Source organism: Arvicola amphibius, chromosome 10 (assembly GCF_903992535.2).
Source record: "Arvicola amphibius chromosome 10, mArvAmp1.2, whole genome shotgun sequence".
NCBI classification, from domain to species: Eukaryota; Metazoa; Chordata; class Mammalia; order Rodentia; family Cricetidae; genus Arvicola; species Arvicola amphibius.
Genome location: NC_052056.1, coordinates 91,533,507 through 91,551,485, shown reverse-complemented (window position 1 = coordinate 91,551,485; position 17,979 = coordinate 91,533,507). Strand labels below are relative to the sequence as shown.

The following is a 17,979-nucleotide window of genomic DNA, read 5'->3' as shown; positions in this document are numbered from 1 at the left end:
CAATGATTTATGTATTCATTCATCTGGATGTTTTTTAAAAATGACTTTGTTTTTATTTTAAACTCTCTTTCTCTCTCTCTCTCTCTCTCTCTCTCTCTCTCTCTCTCTCTCTCTCTCTCTGTGTGTGTGTGTGTGTACACGCATGCTCACAGGTGCCCGCAGAGGCCACCAGTTTTGGAACCCTCTGGAGCTGGAGTTACAAGAGGTGTGCTGCCTGACACGGGTGTTTGGAACCAAATTCAGGCTCTCTGCAAGAGGTATAAGCATTCTTAACCCTGGACCATCTCTCCAGCCCCAGTTAATTGGTGTTTTGTTTTGTTTTGTTTTGTTTTGTTTTGTTTTGTTTTGAGAGAGGGCCTGGCTATGAAGGGCAGGCTTGCCTTGAACTCACTGTGTACTCCAGGTTCAGCATGGATTCTGTGTAGGACCGGCCAGCCTCCAGATTATAGTCTTGCTCCCTCGGTCTCCTGAGTGCTGTGGTTGCAGCTGTGTGCCACCATTCCCAGCCTCGTTTATACTTAGTGCCCTTCACCTATCATCTACCAAACTGAAAGCAGGAAGTGGGAGGGATACAGAGATGCTGGGGAAGACCTCTCTGTCTTGGCTATGCTGTCTCATCATTGGCTATTCAGAATTCTCTTTCAGAATACCCATAAGTCATAGCAATAAGACAAATGTAGCAGGGAATAATGAAAGAAGAGGTAACATTCTGGGGTGTGTGTGTGTGTGTGTGTGTGTGTGTGTGCGTGCATGCATGTTCATCTACATGAACATGTGTGTGCTTGTGGAAACAGAAGACAATCTCAGGTGCATTGCCTACTTTCTTTTTTCCAACGACGTCTCTCTCACTGGCCTGGAACTTACAAACAGGCTAGAGTGGCTGCTCCATGAGCCCCAGAGATAAATCTGTCTGTACCTCCCAAGCACTGGGATTACAGGTATACACCACCACAACCGGCCATGTTTACATGAGTGCTGAGACTCAAACTCGGGTCCTCAGGCTCATGTGGCCAACACTTGACCTAGGGAGCCAGCTCCCCAACCTGCTTCTCTTCTCTTTTCAGCAAGCTCAGAGGACAGTAGAGGGGCTTCGAGCATCAATGCCTGTGCTCCTCGGGCAGCCTCAGCAGCATCCTCTATCCAGTCCCAGCTTTTTGCCAGCTGGCTGCAGAAGAGAGCCTGGGAAAGCCTCATTAAGCCACACAAAGCCCGCCTAAGAAGCTACAAAGTGGACTGCAGCTGCCTCGCCGGCCTGCTGCGGCTGATTGCCTGTGCTTCCATGGCAGCCCGCGGCCACGCTGCCTGCTGACACAGCCTGTTGTGTCTGAGACCTTATTACTGTAAATCCTATTTCCCCATTTCAGAGTCCCTCAGAAATTACAAACATGTCTACCTGTGGCCGGCTTACCTAGAAAAGGTCACGGTAGCAGCTTCTAGCTGTTGCTGTCACTCACATGTATACAGGCCGTAAGTCCTCAAGGTCAAAACGTCAGGCCTTCAAACTTGAGATTGTTTAATCCTAGCCAGACTCAGGTTGGGCCCCCATACAGAGGCCCACAAGGCTTCTGTGCTACTGTGAATATTGTGTGTTCCCACGAAGGCTAACTATAATGATCTGGTGCATTCCTTCTGGAAGCTTTATTATTTAAAGCTCCCCAGTGGAGTTAATGCACACTAGAGCTAAGAAGTGATTTTTGTGAAGTGGCAATAGAGCCTGGGGAGATGGCTCAGTGGCTTGCCAGGAAAGCAGGAAGACCTGAGTTCAGTCCCCAGTACCCATGTAAGATTTAGGTGTAGGGGCATGTGCTTGGAATCCCAGCACTGGGAGCACGGAAACAGGGGGATTCCTGGAGCCCACTGAAGAACCAAACCAGTCTAACATACTTGGTAATTTCCAGGTAGGTAAAAGACGTAAACAAACAAACAAACAAACAGCAAACCAAGGTGATTGGCACTGAGGAACATTAGTTGGGGCTGACCTTTGGCTTCTACAAATGCATGCAGGCATGTGCATGTACGTACACACATGTGCTCTTACACACACACACACACACACACACACACGGGGGGGTGGAGACAATATTTATTGAACAATCTCTGCTGTGGTTTGGATTGGAAATACCTCAAAATGCACGTTTTTGAAGGCTTGATCCTCATTGCAGCAGGGCTCAGAAAAGAGAGAGACACAGATATAGGGCTTCGGTCTCATCAGCAGACCCAGTGACAGGTTTGCAACTGAATGGGATATTGGGAAGCGGGACCTGGTTGGAAGAAGTAAGTGATCACGACCCCCCATCTCTCTCTTCTCTCTCATTTCTATATTCTGTCTTTCTGTCTCACTCTCTCCTGTCCTTCTCTGGTTCTCTCAGCTCTTCTTATTCTCTCTCTCTCTCTCTCTCTCTCTCTCTCGCTCGCTCGCTCTCTCTCTCTCTCTCTCTCTCTCTCTCTCTCTCTCTCTCTCTCTCTCACACACACACACACACACACACACACACACACATCCTTCTTTCTCTCTGTCTCTCCCTCTCCTCTGCTCTCCTCAGCCTCACTTGTTAGTTGGTTGGTTGGGCTTCTGTGAAAAATGATTGCATTACGCACTGGCTGTCTTCCAACTTCCTGTGTGCTCCAGGGTAACCTTGAATTTATTTTCCCACCTCTACATCTTGAGTGTTGGGATTACAGGTTACTGTAGTGTTATTTTTTTTTAATTGCGATAAAGTCTTATGACAGCCAGGCTGGTCTTGAACTCACAACTCATCAGCATCCAGTCCCTGAGCACTATGGGAATAGGCCTGTGCCATCCACCTGCTGTGTGATACCATTCCTAGAGAGTTGTGAACAAGCCTCTACTCACACCAGATAGTGAATTGGCAACAGTCCAAATTCATGACCGTTAATTTCCAGCTTGGTGAACCAGTAAGTTTTATTGCAATTGCTTACAGGAATATGGATGAGGAATTTCTTACAGGAGCAGAAATGACTCAAAGACAGGTGCATCATCAGAAGCACACCTCAGCATGGGTGAGCGCTCACAGAATCTGGAAACCTAGAACCCACTGCATAACTTACAGACTGCTTGAGGAGTGTCTCCTCTTTCAGCTCCGTTGGTCTGAGCCTCTTCTAGATAGCTCACCTTGTCTGACAGCGTCTCTCATCACTCCTTCCTTCTTACAGAAGCTTGGGAAGGAGGAGCTTTGTGTGCCTGCATGTATCAATTTCAGGGACTTCCCAAAGCTTCTGAGTTGTCTGAACAAGTTTCCCTCTAGGATGGATGCTTTATCCCCACCCAAACCTTTAGAATATCTTGCATCTTAGAGAGCATCTCTCTAAGATAGAAGGGTTAGTTTTGGAGGAAACAGCCACACAACACCACCAATAGCTTTTCCTGTTTCTTACTTACCACCAGGAAGAACCTTACCGCTTAGGACAGCAGCTGGCACACAGTTACTCCCAGATGTCTGTGGAAGAAGGGATTGAACAGCCAGCGCCTGCTGTCAATTACTGTTTTCTTGTTGCTTTCCGATGAAGACACCAAAACCCAATCCAGGTGAACGATGGGTGAACGGACACATCGTGAGCGAGTGATCTGAGATCAGGACTAGGAGGTTCCCAAGGCTCGGCACCTGTTTCTCCCCGACTCTTTCTTCCCTGCTGCAGAAACACAACTCACTTGGGAACAGAACATTAAATCCAGGAGCTGGAAGGATGCCTCAGTGATTTAGGAGGTGCTCTCTGCTTTTGCTGAGGATCTGCGTTTGGTTCCCACCACCCATGTGGCAGCTCCCACCTGCTCACACACAGCTGTAGGGGAGCTGACATCCCTCCTCTAGGCTTCCCGGAACACTGCTTACACATGGTTACAGATCGTTTTTTTTAAAAAAGAAAGCTAAATCTGAAGGAAAATGGGGGTTTTTGTAACATGGAATGCTCAATGAGACAGGACAATACACAAAGGAAATCACACACACACACACACACACACACAAATAGATGGGACAGCACACAGAAGAATCACACACAGGCAAAATAAAAGGCAAGGAAAAGTATAAACAAAATACTCGATCTGAATAATAATGAATAAAACCCCCCACATTTCTGCTTATTGTTTATCTAATTTTGAATTTTAATGAATAGCAGGGGTAGTAATTACTCAATTCCTATGTTTATAGAAAACCAACACAGGAAACCTCGCAGCTCAATGCTCGTGAGGTGTCAGGCTCTCTTAAATGCTCGGTTTTGCAATTAGAAAGGGAGCCATTCATTAACATTTTTAAGCTGGATTAAATAAAGAATATGGTTGTTATTTATTCATTAAAAATTTAAAAACTGGAAATTACAAGCTCATTTTTTTTGGATGTTATCCACTTCGTTTAATTAGTGATGAGTCAAAACGTTCCTAAGAAGCCTTTATCTCCATACCTAGAAACAAAGTGATTTATTAGCAGGTGGAATGATTTCACTTGGTTAACAATTAAATTCATCTTCCACACATATCGAGTGCTTGTCCCCAGATCCCTGGTGACTGAGGAAGAACCCTGGCTTTCCATATAGACAGAACTGCGCTTGAATTCTTTTTCTTCTGAGTACCCTTCAGTTATCAACACAAACATCCTGAAATACGTTCTTTTATTCATAAAACGGGATCATCATCTTACCTAATGAGGAACTGTGGATAAATAGATAAAATACAAAATAGAACCCGGGGCTTTGTGCATGCTAGACAAGCACTTTTTTTTTAACTGAGTCACATTCCTAGCCCTGTTGGTATGTTTTTTGAGACACACTCTCTCTAAGTAGTTCAGGCTGGCTTTGAACTAATGATACTCCAGCCACTTGCTTCTGAATGCTGGGAATGCAGGCATGTGCCAGCACACCTAGCTTTTGCCCAGCAGAGTAGAACTGGCCACAGGGCACCAGTTATGGAGATGATTCAGGATGGGAAGCAGGGAAATGAGATTTGATCCATGTGTAGATTGGGAGGAGGAACAGGGAAAGGAGACCAGAGACCAAATCCATCTTCCAGGCCCTGGCATAGGCTTAGGTTTAAACAGAGGAAGAATTTGGGCAGAGACAAAAGGCATGCATGCTTAAGCAGTCTTGTTCAAGTTGTGGTCTGGCTGGTCATTGTCTCTGCTCTGATTTCACAACATGGCCTAGAGCAGTCTTGTTGCTTGACTTGACAAACTTCCTTTCCTAGGACGATGGTTCTTGCTTAGCATGTCATTTCATCATGGGGTGGTCTGCCTGCGTTCTTGCTGTCCACAGTGACTGACTGGGGACTTCAGGCATCTTTGAGGGTCCCTGGAGGAGACACGTAAATACTGACGATAAGATGCCTTAGTGAGTCATGTCTATGTCTCCATCTTTGAAGTGGGAGGAGCTATATCAGATCTCACTGGTGTTTAGATAGACACTCTCCGAGTGGTTAACATGCACACATGCAGGCAGAGGTAGATGGCCAAGGATATACACACTGAAGCAGTCCTGGGTCAAGGTTCCTAGGTCAAGTGTGACGCCGCCCACAACTGACTCATCATTTTCTGGTCTCCAGTCTTATCCTGCAAGGGAGTCTGACAAACGATAAGAACTATGTAAAATCCCTTTTCAAGAGATAAGGTCGCCCTCTGGCTGACGGCAGGTTTCAGCCTCTTCCTTCTCCAGGCATGACTTCTCCAGGGGTAAGAGTGGGGTCCAGTTTCTTGGGGTCCATTGTTTCAGTGATCTCATAGATTGTGGGACACAAGCAACTCTTTCGAGCATCTTCGTTTCTGCCATGCCAGTTACAGTGCCAGACTTTCCTCCTGGTCTTAGATCTCTTGTGGACCCAAGTGCGAAATCAAGACTTTTAAACAGAAACAGCGTCTAAGTGCCTATGTTGCTACCAGCTCCCCGAGGCACATATTGGTTATTTCTCTTACTGCTATGACTAAATGGCTCATGAGAAAATGTTTAAGGGAGGAGGGTTTTTATGGCTCACAGTTCCTGCGTGCTGTGCACTGAGAAAGAGAAGGCACAGTGGCAGGAGCAGCAGGCAGATGGTCACATTGCATCTGCAGTCAGGAAGCAGAGAGAGATGGACGTTGGTGCTCAGCTCGCCTCTTCCTTTCAATTCAGGCTGGGCCATCCCAATCCATAGGATGGCCCTGGCCACATTCAGGGTGAGTCTTCTATCGTTAGTTCTCAAAGGCAATCCTAGAACTGTGTCTCCTTGTTGATTCTAAAGTCAATCAAGTTGGCAATGAAGATTAACTGTCACATGGACCTTCAAATGGTTTCTAGACATAGGGCCTGAATCTACTGAGTGGAAAGATCTCAGTCCAGCCCCTTGAGCTAATCAGGGGTTTGTAGAACATATTGACTGTGGGTACCATGATATCAAGCACGTCTTTTTATTCTGATTGTTTGGAATCTGGGTTTTTGCTGTTGACACTGATCACCTTTCCCAGAGTTAGTCAAATCTTGGAGATGGTTAATAAATATACTATGGACTTGCATGTCCCACTCAAAATAATAGGAAAAAAATACCTGTTTATTTATAGAAGGTGTAAGTATGTACAGGTCAAACTGTATTGGATTCCTTAAATTTATACATGGAAGTCCTAACCCCAGTTCCTCAAAACATATTGCACTTGGAAGAGGATCTTCTGTGACTTTTCTTGGGGAGATGGGTAAAAGCATCTTACCTCAGACATGTGCCAAGGGAGGTGTTACACACACTCATAAACCACTGTGTTTATTGGGGTTACTTGCACAGGTATGAGTGAGGAACCCCTCACTCATGGGGGCATGGATAACTCAGACCCATTATGAAAAACCTTACCCCAGCACGAGTAATAGCTCACACAACCCGTGGCAACTGGAATGCTTAACAGGACCTGCGGAGAGCTTGGCTACTCAAAGAGTCTCTCTTTGCAGGTTATTGTTACTGATTGCATAGCCTTGGGGTGGGGCTTTCTGAAATCTTGTAAATTTTGGGAACTTCCTGAGCCTTGTGAGTTTTCTTCACTTCCTGAGCTTTATACGTTTTATTTACTTCCCAAGTCTTAATGAGCTTCCCTCCAGGACGGAATGTTTCAATTTAGAGAAAATACGTTCACAGCAGTCTTTAAGGAATTACTATGCTAAAATTGAGGTATCAAGGTGGGCTGGTCCCAATGTGTGCTGTAGGAAGTCTTAAGCCAGTGGTTACCCACCCACTGGGGCATGGCCTCCTATACTATATAAGCTGATGTAGAGCATGTGTCCACTCACTTTCTGGTTGCTGGATTCAGTTTCTGTTCTCTGTTCAAGCAGAGGATTCTGATTTGTGAGTTTACCCCTAAATAAATAACCATCTATTTCTCAATTCTGAGCTAGTGTGGGATTTCTTTTAAGCATCCTTCCACAAATGTGTCTTTATACAAAGCGTGCTTAGGAAACAGAAACATTCAGAAAATGTGTGTAGACCTAGAACACCATAGCCAGCTACAGGTCAAGGAGTGAAGCTTCAGGTGAAACTAACCGTTCACCTGTCCATCTTAAATTTCCCACCTCCAGACCTCATACAAAATGAGTTTCTGTCATTCAAGCTACTCAGCAGCTAACCCTTTGCCCTCCTAACCCGACATCAGGACTTATCTTAGAAAAAGGAGCAAAGGGTCCTATAACACCATAAAATGAAAATGCCTTTTATTTTCTCACACAGCCTTCTGAGAGACTTTGCTTGGAGTCCCCAAATTAGACGCCAGCCACAGTGACGAGTGAGGTTGCTGCATCGAAAATGGGGTTGAATAGGATGTGTTTGAGCAGGAGTCTACAGAAACTCTTATCTCTCCCTAGAGCCCACCTCCCTTCCCCATAATGCCTCCCTCATCAAAAGTGCTTTTGAAGTGTAGAAATACTGAATCATCCAAAACTTCAAGACTTTAATCGACCCTATCATGTTGTTGCTGGGTTGGCTGATCAAGGAGAGTTGAAAGGGTTAGTTGGAGCTTTTTAAAGGCTCATGCAAATAAGGACATCTGACTTGCGAGGTCCTGGGATTCTTTCAGATGCAGTATTTGGCTCATATCCTCCTTTCTCAAGACTGCGAAGTTACTGATGTGGAATACGCTGCGCATGATCCTGATTGGACTGGTTAAATCTAGATGGATGGGGATATGGGGAGGGGAGAGAGCATATTAGCTATTTTTCATATTTCTATGAGCAAATATCTGGTAAAAAATCAGCCCTGGGAAGGGAGTGGGGCTAGTTTGGCTCACAGTTTGATGGTGCCATCTGTCCTTGCAATCGTTGTCAGCTTGAAACAGTCTAGAATCTCCTGAGAAGAAGGCATCATTGAAGAATTCTCTAGATCAGATTGACTTGTAGGCATGCCTCTAGGGATTGTCTTGGTTATTAATTTCTAGGAAAAGGTCTAGCCAAGAGTGGATGGCATCATTCTCTGGCCAGGTGGTACCCCGCTCCCTAAGAAACACAGGTAAGCACGAACCTGTGAGAAAGCCAGCAAACAGTATTCCTCCATGCTTGAGTTTCTGCTCTCTCTTCCCACAATGATGTACTACAACCTGTAAGGAGAAATAAACCCTTTCCTCCCCTCAGTTGCTTTGTGGTCAGAGAGGGTTTTTGTTTCTTTGTTTTGAAGGAAAGAAACCAAACAGAGTTGACTTAAACTTTATACTGTCTGCCACAGAGAGCAGGAACCACATACCCACTGCCCAGCTGCCCAGCTGCGTGGAACATACGTGGGCACCAAGATGACTCATTTAAGTTTCTTACTCTTCCTCATCCTCTTTGTCCTCCTCAGAGCTGAAGATGCCATCAGGCAAGTTGTAGACTCGGGTGACCTGCTTGTTGGGGTCCTTGAGGATGAGGTGTTTGCCCTTCTCCAGCTTCATGAAGAAGTCCATGACGCAGTGTAGCATGCCCCAGGCGTTGTCTAGGCTTGGATTGATCTGGCTGGCAAACTCATTGGGCTTAAACTGCGGGGTGCCCAGGATGACATGGTGTGAGGAGCCCTTTATGTGGTACTTGGACACATACCCGAGCTTCAAGTACTCAGATCCAGCCAGCAAAGCACAGCAGGTCCAGCGGGCCAACTTGTAACTATTGTTCTTCAGCTCAGTGGCGATGACAGCTCTGCGCTGAGAGTCCAACTTCGGCCACCAGTCAACGCCACTACAGTGCCTGGAGTCCCACTCGTTGAGCGTTTTGATGGTGATGAAGGACACTGCCCCACTGGCGCCAGTCATGACACCATCATGTTCACAGCAGACGATAAGGTCGATGTCACCTCCAAGTTTCCACCTGCGGTAATGCCGAGCCACAGAGGTGACCTCATTCTTATCCATGTCCTCCTCCAGAAATGGGTTTGGGTTGGGGAAACTGTATCTTTCTCTCCCCATTCTCAGGCATTGTGGTTGATGGAGGTGGCTTCCATGGCCAGGTTATGAGGTGAGTTGACGGAATTGCCTTCATCTCGAGAGGGTTCATTGGCTGTCTCACTCACAGTCAGGAGGTGGAAATCAGAGTTGTCCCTCTTGCCAAAGAAGAGTTTAGACCCAATTCTCTGCACAACAACGTCCCAAGAGTACACAGAGCCGGTGCAGCTCATCAGCATAACCAGGATGGCGTCTGTGGCAAACGCATTGCCCTGCATTTTTGCTAGCTTCCGAATGACCGGGTCGTCTGTGGTGGTGAAGGTGTATGGAAGATGCGCTTGATGCTCTGCAGAGGCTTCTCACTCCGCGTGGTGATGCCGTCAATGGTTTTGCGCCACAGCACTCGATGTCTCGAGGCTCTGACACTTCCAAGTAGCGAGTCTTCATCAGCCGAGGAAGTCCGTCTCCTCTTTCACCTCCCAGTCACTGCGAAATCCAACCAAAGAGTCTCAAGGTTTCTGTGACTTCTGGTCCCACTTCCGCCTCACTCCACATTGCTTCTGAATTTTTTTCTACAAGCGCATTTGTTCTCTCTTTCTGCTTGGCACTCTTTGGCAGTGTCTGTAGGTTGAACTGTACCATGTTCCGGCGGTCTTTGTCTCTGCAGAGGCTCTACTGTGCAAATCTCACTCGGTTCCATTGGTAGGCAGTCTTCTGTGTGCGTGCCGTGTCCACCAGCTGGAAGCTCCTCTCATCCTCCTCATGGAAATATGCGTACTGACTTCCCCCACCAAACTGAGAGGAGTACTTGTTTGTGTACCTCTTATCTTGGTATGTGGCCCCCGTCCAGTCTGCAACTTCTCCAGCCGATCTCCTTTGCTGAACGGTTGGTAGGGCATATCCCGAAACTGCTCAGGAACAGCACAAGGACCCCAGCCCGAGGGGTTGTCCTGGATCACAGAAATCATGAACTACGCCATCTTCTAAATCCTGCAGTGCGCTCTGCAGGCCCGGATGGCGACAGAGGGCAAGGGTAAGAGACTGCGATATCCTCGTTACTCCGAGGAACCAAGACAGGTCCCAAGTTGCGTGCCCTGGGGCTGGCCGGTCAGAGAGTTTTTATCGCAGCAACAGAAAGAAAACTAGAACAAAGTTCATGTTCCTGGGGAATGCATGGTGATGGGAGGGGAGACAGAGTGGTCAGGCCACAGTCAGTCAGGAATCAGAGAGAGATGAACACACTGCTCAACTTCCTTTCTCCTTATTCTGGGCATTGCTGAAACTGGAGCTAGGTTTATGGACGGCAGTTTGCAGCGATCCTCCTGCTTCTGACCCCTTCCTGCGCTGTCCTTACAGGGATGTGCGCAGCCTTGCCTGGCTTTTGAAAGGAGTGCGGGAGATACACATTCAGGCCTTTGTTCTTGCACAGTAAACATTGTCACCCCCTGCACCATCTCCCTGGGCTAACAACACTTTTGCCCACCCTAACCCATTCCCCTGCAGTAATTATTACACATACTCTAATGGTGATTTTTCTGCTCTCTTCATTCTATTTTCTTCTACATTTGTTACATACTATTTTTTTTTTTTGCAGTGAAGACTTAATTCTTGCTTTCCATTGATCTGCTTGTCCTAATGTAAATTTAGGTCATTATATGTGAATGAATATGTATTTCATACTTTGACTTTTAATTCAATCCCAGCTTTGGCCATGTGAGTGCCTTCAAATTTGCGTTTTGTGCCATTATGACATCATCTATCTTGCGTTTATTTTTATTTGTTTAGATAGTTGGGTCATTTGTTTGATGTTTAGAACTTTCGTGCTTTCTGGCACCATAAGATACTCTGGGGTCACCTTGCATTATATCCATCATAGCTTATAGGTATGAGGCAGGTGCTCTACAGCTGAGCCACAGCTCAGTCCCTTGCTGGGGGACTGTAGTCCAGGGTTCTACCACTGAGCTATGTGACTTCAGTGACAGAGTACTTGCTTATGTGCATTAGGACAGGGCTCTACTGCAGAGACATTGCTGCCAGGCTCTCTCTGGGTAATTCTAAGCAAGCGCTCTAAAACTGAGTTATACTACCATCCTGTAACTGGTGGATGCTAGGCAAAGGTTCTACCCCAGGGCCACATTCCCAGCCTCTTCCTAGTAAATTATAGGCAAGTGAGCTACTACTAAGCCATGCCCCTTACCATCCACTGGATAATTTTAATCAGGGGTTCTACCCTCCAGCCCTTTTGTCTAGGCAAAAGCTTTACCACCTAGCTCGTCCTCATCCCTCTACTTACTAGTTGATGTTGAGATAGAGTTTTACAAATTTGGCCATGCTGGTCTTGAGTTTGCTCTGTGCCCCTTAGCAGAGGTAACCACTTATCACATGCTCTATGTGATGACCAAACACCAAAAACCTCAAACAAACAAAAATATTGCAAAAAGTAGGAAACATTTTATGCCATGGAAGATAAATGATGGGTTCATGTTCTTTATGAGCTTTCTATCCATTTCCCTGACAATCTCCACTTCCTCCCATGTAGAAAGAGTGATATCAGCTCATTAAGAAGTCATTAGTGGGCATTTAGTATGTGGTAAGCCAAGATTATGTCAGTTAGTACCACTTCCTGCATGCAAGAGGTTCTCAGTCCATGGAAGAGGAGATTTTAGCAACTGTTCACCAAATACATAAGGTTTAATACCCAGCAATAAAAAGCACATCAAACATTTATAGTTAAACTCTTCTCTGTCTATAGAGAAAGTCAAGTTGATTTTAGATTCTGTACCTTGAGACAATGCCTTGGCACATTTAATAGGCTCATTGGTGTCTCCAGAGATGTCTGCAGCCTCATCCCCTTAACTCATAAGTGCATACCTTACTTAGCCAAAGGAACTTTGGGAGGGATTCTAGGCTCTTTCTCTGCCCTTTAACCATTCTCCATCCCTATTTATATTAGAGATGTGATCTCATTAAGTTATTCAGGATGACTTTGAACTCAGTATTTAGCTCAGACCCATTGAGCTGCTTGCAAGCTGTGCAGAAAGGACCAGGGGGGCAGCCTCTGAGAGCGAGTGGTGTTAAGGTAGCCTTTCAGTGATGCGGCTACCCCATACCCGTACTCCTCTGAGTAACCCAAATGCAGATTCACTGGTTCACCAACTTGGACTCTGGTGCAATTGCTAGTTGGTCTGTCATGAACTCCCTAGCTAGAGTGAATAGTTGTGTGTGTGTGTGTGTGTGTGTGTGTGTGTGTGTGTGTGCGCGCGCGCGCATGCGTGTGTTGTGTCTCCCAAGGAAAAGCTTAACACACAACATGGGCTGCTCACCTTTGAGAGTCCTATAATTAGTTGGGTAGGCCTCCACAGTGTGCCTGTCTCCCAGGTGGGCACTCCTTGCTTATGTCAAATACAGACTATAATTATCTTTAATTCCCTCTTGTCCACCAAGAGATCAAGTAAGAATACTCCTAAAGAAATGAGAATAAAAGAAGCGATTGAGCGACGCTTCTCTGGCTGAAGTAAAGCATTTTCAGGTTGGGTTCTACTTCTGGAAGTGATAGGAAATTGTAGGACGTTTCCCCATATGGGATTGAGTCCATCTTTTCTGGGTCATTTTGAAGAGAAGTCACATGAAGACGTGCTTTCAAAATAGCCAAGTGCTGGCCTGCCACAGAAACACAATAATCTGAGATTTAGCCCTAGAGCCCACATAAATACAGGCATGGTGACATATGCTTGCAGATGTTGAGGCATGGGATGTGAGGACAGCACCACGTTTTAGAGGTAATGCAACCATTTAGCACCTCTCTGACCAGCATTCACATAATTTCTCTCCACTATTTAACAAGTGAGGATAGCAACGCCTAACTCAGAGTCCCCATAGTGTGCTTACATGTGTGTGTTTGCATGCATGCCTCCACATAAGCATGCATGATAAATATCAAACTGCAGTAGGCGTCACACAAATTATAATTTCTAGTATGCAATCAGTAAGCAATTACAGATTCTTTAGTTTTCAAGAGCTGGGCCAGCTCCTGCACGCTGGGTTCTGCAATGACTGCTGTTCATAACTGTGGCTTCTCAACTAAAGCCAATCATTGAGTCTTCTCCTGCAACCATCATGGTTAGCCCTCATTGTCAAGTTGCCTGGATTTAGAATCACATAAGAGACACACAATTGGTATTTCTAAGTGTGCTTCCAGGTAGGTACATCTAAGAAGGGAGGTTTAACTGGTATCGTGGCTGGCACCATCCTATAGGCCAGAGTCCTTCCTGGAACAATGAAAAGGAGAAAGTGAGCTGAGGACCAGCATTCGTCTCGTTTTGCTCTCCAACTTCAGATACAATGTGGCCGTTGTCTCATGCTCCTGCCACCATGCCTTTCCCACTATGATACATTGTATCCTGAAACCGTGACCCACAATAAACCCTTCCTTCTTTATGTTTCTCTAGTCATTGTGGATGGTACTTATCTCTGGGTTCACAGTCCTGGGTGTATAAGAAAGCATGGTGAGGAAGCCACAAGGAGCAAGCCAGTTAGCATCATTCCTCCATGGCCTCTGCATTAACTGTTCCTAACTTCAGTCCCCGGATGATGATCAACCAGTTGTAATATAAAATAAACCATTTCCTCCCCAAGTTGATTTTAGTCTTGGCGTTGTATTACAGTCAACTAAGACGCTACACTTGCAGAAGACCTGAGTTTGTCTCTCAGCATCCAAATTGGGCAGCTCACAATCCTTTGTAACTCCCTTCTTCCTGGCTGTGTCTGTGTCTGCTCTGGTCATCCTCTTGTGACATTAGACCCCAACTTCTTTGACAATCTAGTATTGACTTAATACCAGTGACTCTCTATGGAACATCAATGTTTTCATCTTTACTGGGACAGCTGAGGCACCCTGACCTGTAGACTGAGCAGCTATGAGCAGCTACCAGGCTCTCTCTCCATGGTGTGGACAGCCATTGTTAGTTGCTCAGATACTGTTGTGTGTGTGTGTGTGTGTGTGTGTGTGTGTGTGGGTGGGTGGGTGCGCGTGTGTGTATGTGTGTGGTGTGTTATTGGTAAAATTGGTACTGTTCCTCTAGAGACCTCTGACTACAAATAAGCACTTTAAAAACTTTACTATGTTTATGGAGACAGTGCTCCTGGGGTTTCAATGCTCTCTTAAGGCTTTTGCAAGCTCCTGCTTACAAAAAGCATACTTTCAGCACACACACACACACACACACACACACACACACACACAAAATAAAAAACATTGTAGGGAACATTGTCAGCCCAAGTGGCATAGCTTCATTACATATATATACACAAACACATATACAAATACATATACATCATATGTATGTATATATACGCCATATACACATACATAGATATACATCATACACACACATACAAGTCCTGGAAGGGAGTTGTTTCTATGTTACTAGTTGTGGAGTGAACAATTTGCTCCAATGTATAGTCCATCATTGCATATAGCACCCTCACAGGAGAGCTGCACAATTTCTTCGTCTGGCCTCAGCGTCATTAGCACATGTAATGAGGTTCCAGGGAAAAGCTATTGCTTTTGGCTTACCTACCTCTGCTCCCTGTTGGTGAGCACATCTACCCTGCTGCTGCTGCTGCTGCTGCTGCTGCTGCTGCTGCTGCTGCTGTTGCTGCTGCTGTTATTCTTGCTACCATCCTTCACTGGCATCCAGACCTTCCAGTGCCTCTCCAGGAATCTCAGGCCTTCATTACCAGATCTGGGCAGTTGAGGCATCCAGTCTCACGGACTCAGCAGCTACTGATCTCTCACCCTCTCCAGTGTGCAGCCTACCATTGTTGGACTACCCAGCCCACGTCATGTTAGCCAGTCTATTAAACCCCCCTTTCTCATGTATTTTCATTCTACCTGTTCTGAGGCATGATTCAACACATAGGACGTTGCCAGAGGACCTCACACATGCAGGTAGGCCATGTTTCCTCTCCAACATGCCTGCTCAGGGCCAGTGCCACCTCTTTCTCCTGTTTCCATACATACAGGGCCAATGTCTGGGCTTATTCCTTTAACTGGTACAGTTTCAATAGGGAGCTTAAATTTGCGGTGGCCACAGCAGGGAGCTTTTCACGGCAACACGGTTACTGACGTGAAAGGTGTCTTTGAACAAATGAAGAAATCCTCTGAGGGAAACAATTCATCGCATTGGTCTGAAAGAGTGATGATTTTGCTTAACCCGGCAGTCACCCCTCCTTCAACTCAGTGCTTGGAAAATAATAATTGCTGACTTTTTAATTGTTTGCGCTGATAAAACTGTCAAGCGAGCACAAGCTATATCAAAACCAGCTGCATGTCATTTTCTTTTGTGTGTATATATGTCAGAATCTGTTTCTCTACATCCAGACTTTCCGCCTTCTCTTTGTACGGAAAACATAATTAGCCCTTTTTCAAGGATAATTTCGTATTTGCCTGCATCCAGTTGCCCCCACTTTTTTGTTGTTGTTTCTTTCATCTTATTTCCTCTTTGAGGAAAAAAGGTTAAAGAGGTTTTACTAAAGCAACTGCTCAGTCGTTCTGTTCAAACAACGAGTTATTAATCTGTACTTCTTTTTGAATACCATAAAGTAAATTGTGTGTGTATGTGTGTGCATGCGCGCGTGCACATAAACATACACCATATATTTGCAAGTGCCTGAAGAATCCAGAAGAGGGAGTGGGATCCCTGGAGATGGGTTGCAGTTGGTTGGGCGCTGTCTGACATGGGTACTTGGAAGCAATCAAAAAGTCTTCTAGAAGACCATCTAGTGGTCTTCACCACTGAGCCATCTCTTCAGTCCCTGAATGGCATATTTATGTAACTACCTGTATCACTTACTTCTCATGCCATCGTGGTAGGATATTTGATTACAGCATCTTAAGGAAGAGTGTTGATCTACTTTGCTTGTCTGTTGTTGTGGTAACATACCCATCAAAAACAACATGGAGGAGGAGAGGGCTTGTTTCATTTTACAGGCTGTGGTCTACCGATGAGGAAAGTCAAGGCAGAGACATGGAGCAGAAACTATGGAAGAATAAACACTCTTTACTAGTTCATTCTTATACTGCCCAGATCCACCTGCCAAGGGCTGGCACTGCCCACAGTGAACCAGGGCCTCCACATCAATTAGCAACAAAGAAAACTGCTTCTCTGACATACCCACAGGCCAACTGATGGAGGTAACTCTTCAGCTGAAGTTTCCCCTTCCCAGGCGACTCTTGGTTTAGTCAAGTTGACAACTGAAGCTGACGATGACAGGCAGATGGATTTGGGTTCAAAAATTTCCATGTGGGTGCTCTTTACATAACCCACCAGGAGAATGTGGCACTCCTGGGTAGTTTCATTCCACCAGGGCCTCCAGCGCATGAGGTAGTTTTATCCACTTTAGGTGTGGGTCTTGCTCTCAGGGAATACCATCACAAATACAGCGAGAGGTATGCCTTGCCCATTTCCTAGATGATTGTTAATCTAGCCAGGTGGGCAACAAAGGGAAACCCTAATGTGGACTTGGTTAATATCAGAAAATAAGGAGGGGGAACTCATTGTAATAACGGGCAGAACTTTCCGACAGGGGATCTGTCAGGTCCTCTCTTTATGCTGGGCCAGTGTACGAAGAGGTCCAAAGAAGAATCCTTTCCCTTCTTCCTGGCTGTGTCTGTGTCTGCTCTGGTCATCCTCTTGTGACATTAGACCCAGGCTTCTTTGACAATTTAGTGTTGACTTAATACCAGTGACTCTCTAGGGCACGTCTATGTCTTCAGCTTCACTGGGACAGCTGAGGCACCCCGACCTGTAGACTGAGCAGCTGTGAGTAGCTACCAGGCTCTCAAACTCTCCATGGTGTGGACAGCCATTGTTAGTTGCTCAGATACTGTTGTGTGTGTGTGTGTGTGTGTGTGTGTGTGTGTGTGTGGTGTTATTGGTAAAATTGGTACTGTTCCTCTAGAGACCTCTGACTACTAATAAGCACTTAAAAAACTTTACTATGTTTAAAAGAGAGGAGAGAGAGTGTGTGTGTGTGTGTGTTTGAGAAGAGAGAGGAGGGAGAGAGAGGAGAGAGAGGAGAGAGTGTGTGTGTTTGAGAAGAGAGAGAGCAGAGAGAGGAGAGAGAGGAGAGAGTGTGTGTGTTTGAGAAGAGAGAGAGCAGAGAGAGGAGAGAGAGGAGAGAGTGTGTGTGTTTGAGAAGAGAGAGAGGAGAGAGGAGAGAGAGAGAAGAGAGAGAGGAGAGAGTGTGTGTTTGAGAAGAGAGAGGTAAGAGAGGAGAGAGAGAGAGAGAGAGAGAGAGAGAGAGAGAGAGAGAGAGAGAGAGAGAGACTATCAGTTTGTGTTGCAGCAAGCCCCCAGAGCTGTAGTCACAGGTAGTTGTGAGCTCCCTGCCAGAGCTGCTGGGAACTGAACTCTGGTTCACCTTCTGTGAGAACAGTGTGTACTTTTTCGCCATCTTTCAAGCTTCTGAAACAAATTCTTTTTAGCGTGAGATTTCAGCAAGTTTAGAGCCACATCTGCTCCTGGAGTTGCCCAGCCCACCAGGAGTCTTCCACTCTTCTTCCCCTCTCGTGCTCCAAACTGATTTGTGTTCAATTTTTGTTCTTTGAGGTAAAAAA

The 17,979-nt window shown here is 45.8% G+C and overlaps 1 pseudogene; it reads right to left on the bottom strand.

Annotated features, from left to right (window-relative positions):
- Positions 1-8,753: 8,753 nt before the first annotated feature.
- LOC119824337 lies at positions 8,754-10,339 on the bottom strand (annotated as a pseudogene).
- Between the last annotated feature and the right edge of the window lie 7,640 nt (positions 10,340-17,979).